The sequence below is a fragment of the Bison bison genome, unplaced genomic scaffold (assembly GCF_000754665.1).
Source record: "Bison bison bison isolate TAMUID 2011002044 unplaced genomic scaffold, Bison_UMD1.0 scf7180017862984, whole genome shotgun sequence".
In the NCBI taxonomy this organism is placed as follows: Eukaryota; Metazoa; Chordata; class Mammalia; order Artiodactyla; family Bovidae; genus Bison; species Bison bison.
The window spans coordinates 417,966-425,227 of NW_011493556.1; positions in this window are offsets into that span (position 1 = coordinate 417,966).

Sequence of the window (7,262 nt, forward strand, 5' to 3'; positions counted from 1 at the left end):
TTCACTTTCATGCACTGGAGAAGGAAATGGCAACCCATTCCAGTGTTCTTGCCTAGAGAATCCCAGGGATGGGGGAGCCTGGTGGGCTGCTGTCTATGGGGTCGCATAGAGTTGGACACGATTGAAGCGACTTAGCGGCAGCATATATATGTATATATATATGTATATATATATATATATAGTTGTTGTTCAGTCCCTTAGTCATGTCTGACTCTTTGCAATCCCGTGTACTGCAGCATGCAAGTCTTCCTTGTCCTTCACCATCTCCTGGATCATGCTCAAACTCATGTCCACTGAGTCAGTGATGCCATCCAACTCTCTCGTCCTCTTCATCCTCATCTCCTCCTGCCTTCAATCTTTTCCAGCAACAGGGTTTTTTCAGTAAGTCAGCTCTTTGCATCAGGTGGCCAAAGTATTGGAGCCTCAGCTTCAGCATCCGTCCTTCCAATGAATATTCAGGACTGATTTTCTTTAGGATTGACTTATTGGATCTCCTTGCAGTCCAAGGGACTCTCAAGAGTCTTCTCCAACACCACAGTTCAAAAGCATCAATTCCTCAGCACTCAGCTTTCTTTACGGTCCAACTCTCACATCCATACATGAACACTGTAAAAGCCATAGCTTTGACTGGATGGACCTTTGTTGGCAAAGTAATGTCTCTACTTTTTAATATGCTGTCTATGTTGGTCATAGCTTTTCTTCCAAGGAGCAAGCGTCTTTTAATTTCATGGCTGCAGTCACTATCTGCAGTGATTCTGGAGAGCAAGACAATAAAGTCTGATACTCTTTCCACTGTTTCCCCATTTATTTGCCATGAAGTGATGGGGCCAGATGCCATGATCTTCATTTTCTGAATGTTGAGTTTTAAGTCAGCTTTTTCACTCTCCTCTTTCCTCTTCATCAAGAGGCTCTTTAGTTTTTCTTTGCTTTCTACCATATGGGTGGTGTCATCTGCGTATCTGAGGTTATTGATATTTCTCCTGGAAATCTTGATTCCAGCTTGTGCTTCATCCATCCCGGCATTTCACATGATGTAGTCTGCTATAAATTAAATAAGCAGGGTGACAATATACAGCCTTGACGTACTCCTCTCCCAGTTTTGAACCAGTCAGTTGTTCCATGTGTGATTCTAACTGTTGCTTCTTGACCTGCGTACAGGTTTCTTAGGAGGCAAGTGAGGTGATCTGGTATTCCCATATCTTTAAGAACTTTCCATGGTTTGTTGTGATCCACACAATCAAAGGCTTTAGTATAATCAATGAAGCAGAATAGATGTTTTTCTGGAATTCTCTTGCTTTTTCTATAATCCAACGGATGTTGACAATTTGATCTCTGGTTTTTCTGCCTTTTCTCTTCTTCTTCTTCTTCTTCTTTTTTTTTTTCAGTTTTTAAGCATCTTTATTGAGGTATAATTACACAACATGAAAGTCATCTGTGTTAAATTTACAATTTCATGAATTTTAGCTTGTTAACAGAGTTGCACAAATGTCACTATAGTCAACTTTTAAAATATTTCCATCACCCCCAAAAGATCCCTTGTGTCCATTTACACTCAAACTCAAGAAAAACACCATTTTCTCTCCCTCTAGATTTGCTTTTTAGGGGGAGTAGTCCTCTGCCTTTTCTAAAGCCAGCTGGAACATCTGGAAGTTCTCAGTTTAAGAACTGTTGAAGCCTATCTTGGAGAATTTTGAGCATTTCTTTGCTAGTGTGTGAGATGAGTGCAATCGTGTGGTAGTTTGAACATTCTTTAGCATTGCCTTTCTTTGAGACTGGAAAGAAAACTGACCTTTTCCAGTCCTGTGGCCACTGCTGAGTTTTCTAAATTTGCTGTTGTATTGAATACAGCACTTTCACAGCATCATTTTTTTTAGGATTTGAAATAGCTTAGCTGGAATTCCCTCCCTTCCACTAGCTTTGTTCACAGTGATGCTTCCTAAGGCCCACTTGACTTCACATTCCAGGATGTCTGGCTCTAGGTGAGTGATCACACCATTGTGATTATCTGGGTCATGAAGATATTTTTTGTACAGTTCTTCTGTGTATTCTTGCCACCCCTTCTTAATATCTTCTGCTTCTGTTTGGTCAATACCATTTCTGTACTTTATTGTGCCCATCTTTGCATGAAATGTTCCCTTGGTACCTCTAATTTTCTGGATGAGATCTCTAGTCTTTCCCATTCTATTGTTTTCCTCTATTTCTTGGTATTGTTCACTTAAGAACGTTTTCTTATCACTCCTTACTATTCTTTAGAGCTCTGCATTCAGATCTTTCCTTTTCTCCTTTGTCTTTTGCTTCTCATCTTTTCTCAGCTATTTGTAAGGCCTCCTCAGACATCCATATGCCTTTTTGCATTGCTTTCTCTTGTGGATGATTTTGATCACTGCCTCCTATACAATGTTATGAACCTCCATCCATAGTTCTTCAGGCATGCTGTCTATCAGATCTAAACCCTTTAATCTATTTGTCACTTCCACTGAATAATTGTAAGGGATTTGATTTAGTCATACCCAAATGGCCCAGTGATTTCCCCTACTTTTTCCAATTTAAGTCCGAATTTTGCAATACGGAGTTCATGATCTGAGCCACGGTTAGCTCCAAGTCTTGTTTTTGCTGACTGTATAGAGCTTCTTCATCTTCAGCTGCAAAGAATATAATCATTCTGATCTTAGTATTGACCATCTGGTAATGTTCATGTATAGAGTTGTCTCTTGTGTAGTTGGAAGAGGGTGCTTGCTATGACCAGTATGTTCCCTTGGCAAAACTCTGTTAGCCTTTTCCCTGCTTCATTTTGTACTCCAAGGCCAAGTTTGCCTGTTACTCCAGGTATCACTTGACTTCCTATTTTACATTCCAAAATGACATTTTTTTTTTGGTGTTAGTTTTCTAAAGGTGTTGTAGGTCTTCATAGAACCATTCAACTTCAGCTTCTTCAGCATTAGTAGTTAGGGCATAGCCTTGGATTACTGTGATATCAAATGGTTTGGCTTGGAAATGAACAGAGATCTTTCTGTTGTTTTTGAGACTGCACCCAAGTACTGCATTTCAGACTCTTGTTGACTATGAGGCCTACTCCATTTCTTCTAAGGGATTATTGCCCACAGTAGTAAATATAATGGTCATCTGAATTAAATTTTCCCATTCCAGTCCACTTTAGTTCACTGATTCCTAAAATGTCAATGTTCATTCTTGCCATCTCCTTTTTGACCACTTCCAATTTACCTTGATTCATTCCAGGTTCCTGTGCAGTATTGTTCTTTACACCATTGGACTTTACTTTCACCACCAGATACACCTACAATTGGGCATTGTTTCTGCTTTGGCTCAGCCTCTTCGTTCTTTCTGGAGGTATTTCTCCATGCTTCTCCACTAGAATATTGGGGACCTCCTGACCTGGGGAGTTCATTTTTCAGTGTCTTATATTTTTGCCTTTTCATGCTGTTCATGGGGTTCTGAAGGCAAGAATGCTGAAGTGATTTGCCATTCCTTTCTCCAGTGAGCCATATTTTTTTTCAGAACTCTCTACCGTGAGCCATCTGTCTTGGGTAGCCCTACATGACATGGCTCATAGTTTCATTGTGTTAGACAAGGCTGTGATCCATTTAATAAGTTTTGGTTAGTTTTCTGTGATTGTGGTTTTCATTCTGTCTGCCTTCTGGTGGATGAGGATAAGATGCTTGTGGAAGTTTCCTGATGGGAGGGCCTGGCTGTAGGGAAAAGTGGGTCTTGCTCTTGTGGGCAGGACCATGCTAAATAAATCTTTAATCCAATTTTCTGCTGAAGGGTAAGGCTGCATTCCCTCTCTGTAATTTGGCCTGAGGCCAAACTATGGTAGGGTTAATGGTATAATCACAAACTCCTTCAAAAGGACTTATGCCAGGACTTATGTTCCCAGGACTGTTGTATTCAGTGCCCCTGACTCAAAGGCAGGCCACTATCAACCCATGCCTCTGTTGGAAACTCCTGGACACTCACAGGCAAGTCTGGTTCAGTCTCTTGTGAAGTCACTGTTCCTTTCTCCTGGGTCCTGGTGGGCACAAGGGTTTGTTTGTGCCCTCCAAGAGTTTGTTTCCCCACTCCTGTGGAAGTTCTGTAATCAAATCCCACTGGCCTTCAAAGTCAAATTCCCTGGGGTTCTCAGTCCCTTTGCTGGATCCCCAGACTGGGAATATCATATATATATAATATATCTTAAATGTGGAATCTAAAAAAATTAAATGAATCTATTTACAAAACAGAAAGCCACAGATGTAGAAAACAAACTTATGGTTACCAAGGGAGAGTGGGATAAACTGGGAGGTTGGAATTTACATATATTCACTCAGTTCAGTTCAGTCGCTCAGTTGTGTCTGACTCTTTGTGACCCCATGAACTGCAGCACGCTAAGCCTCCCCGTCCATCACCAACTCCCAGAGTCCACCCAAAGCCATGTCCATTGAGTTGGTGATGCCATCCAACCATCTCATCCTCTGTCGTCCCCTTATCCTCCTACCCTCAATCCTTCCCAGCATCAGGGTCTTTTCAAATGAATCAGCTCTTCGCATCAGGTGGCCAAAGTATTGGAGTTTCAGCTTCAATATCAGTCCTTCCAATGAACACCCAGGACTGATCTGCTTTAGGATGGACTGGTTGGATCTCCTTACAGTCCAAGAGATTCTCAAGAGTCTTCTCCAACACCACAGTTCAAAAGCATCTATTCTTTGGGGCTCAGCTTTCTTTATAGTCCAACTCTCACATCCATACATGACCACAGGAAAAACCATAGCCTTGACTAGACAGACCTTTATTGACAAAGTAATATACTCACTGCTGCTGCTGCTGCTTCTGCTAAGTCACCTCAGTTGTGTCGGACTCTGTGTGACCCCATAGACGGTGGCCCACCAGGCTCCCCCATCCCTGGGATTCTCAAGGCAAGAACATTGGTGTGGGTTGCCATTTCCTTCTCCAATGCATGAAAGTGAAAAGTGAAAGTGAAGTCGCTCAGTTGTGTCTGACTCCTAGTGACCCCATGGACTGCAGCCCACAAGGCTCCCCCGTCCATGGGATTTTCCAGGCAAGAGCACTGGAGTGGGTTGCCATTGCCTTCTCTGAATATACTCACTACTATATATTAAATAGATAAATAATAAGAACAGGAAACTCTACTCAATACTCTATAATGACCTACATGGGCATGCATGTGTGCCAAGTTGCCTCAGTCCTTTCTGACTCTTCACGACCCTATGGACTGTAGCCTGCCAGGCTCCTCTGTCCATGGGATCCTCCAGGCAAGCCCTGACCTATAGGGGAATACAGTCTTAAAAGGAGTGTATATATGTATATATATGGGCTTCCCTAGTGGCTCAGCAGTAAAGAATCCACCTGCCAATGCAGGAGACATGAGTTTGATCCCTCGTTGGGAAGATTCCCTGGAGAAGGAAATGGCAATCCAGTCCAGTATTCTTGCCTGGGAAATTCCATGGACAGAGGAGACTGGTGGGTTACAGTCTAGGGGGTTGAAAAGATTCAGACATGACTTAGCAACTGGACGACGGCAAATGCTTATGTATAACTGATTTGCTTTGTCATATAGAAGCAACTAACACAAAATTGGCAGAAGGAAATGGCAACCTACTCCAGTATTCTTGCCTAGAGAATCACTTGGACAGAGAAGCCTGGTGGGCTGCTGTCCATAGGGTCGCACAGAGTCAGACACGACTGAAGTGACTTAGCAGCAGCAGCAGCAGCAATACAACATTGTAAACTAACTATACACCAATAAAAACTGATTTAAAAATAAAATTTTCAGATTCTTTTCCATGATAAGTTATTGGAAGATACTGAGTATAGTTCCCTGTGCTATACAGTAGCTCTTTACTGTTTACCTATTTTATATATAGTAGTGTGTATATGTTAATCCCAAACTCCTAATTTACCCTCCACCTTGCCCTCTTGGAAACCATAAGTTTGTTTTGCATGCCTGTGAGTCTGTTTATTTTTTGTAAATAGTTCATTTGGATCATTATTTTAGATTCCATAAGTGATATCATATGATATATTCTCTCTCTGCTTAACTTATTTTACTTAGTATCATTATTTCTAGGTCCATCCATGTTGCTGCAAAGGCAACAGTGAACTACATGTTTTTTATAGGGCTCCTTTTCTCCTTGCTAAAGCTGATACTTTGGCCACCTCATGTGAAGAATTGACTCGTTGGAAAAGCCTCTGATGCTGGGAGGGATTGGGGGCAGGAGGAGAAGGGGACGACAGAGGATAAGTTGGCTGGATGGCATCACTGACTCGATGGACATGAGTTTGAGTGAACTCCGAGAGATGGTGATGGACAGGGAGGCCAGGCGTGCTGCGATTCATGGGGTCGCAAAGAGTTGGACACGACTGAGCGACTGAACTGAACTTTCCCCTTGTATTGCAAATGCCATATGTCATTGTTTATTTTTTTGTACTTGATCAGTAAAAGGTTAAAAATGATCTTCTAGAATAAAATGTTTTTTGTTTCTGCTTTTATTTTTACTAATCATTATTTTCTTTCTTCTTCTTTTTTTTTTTTTGGCCCTACCTTGTAGCTTGCGGTTCCCTGACCAGGGATTGAAACCACGCCCTATGCAGTGAAAGCACTGAGTCTTAATCATGGGATTGCCAAGGAATTCCCCTCATTACTTTCTATATTTCAAAGCTATTTTATTTACAGCTTAAAGGTTAATGATACTTTTTTATTGTGAACTGATGCCTTTTATGTTATTTATTTCATTTTTACTTGAACTTTGCAAAATTTATCCTGCTTCTTCTGCTTTTTAAATTTCCCCTTGGCTAGAATATCTTGGTCCATCCTTGTATTTTAACCTTTGTCATTTTGTTTTAGGGCATCTCTTATTTGCATCACATACTTCCTCGTTATTACAACTATTTGCCCTGTTCCTATGATGGGCCTGGCAGTTCTTGATACTGGAGCGATAACAGGAAAGAGAACAAAGGGTGCAATTGTGGGACCATTACATACATTGGACAAGTATAACCCTTGGAATGTAATTATTGAGCAACTTTATTTTTATTTATTGGCATCCCTTCAAATTTACTCATGGAGTTAATTCATCTTTATGCTGATTTCCTTTCCTCCTCTAAGTTTCAATAAAATTGAGTTCAAAAGAAAAACTACATTAGAAGATGGGAAGGATCAGTAACAGTGCCCAAACAGATTTTCTCAGAGGGTTAATTTGTAAAAGGCCTGAGTTGGGGAAGGGGGTTGTCTTTAAATAGTGTTTAAA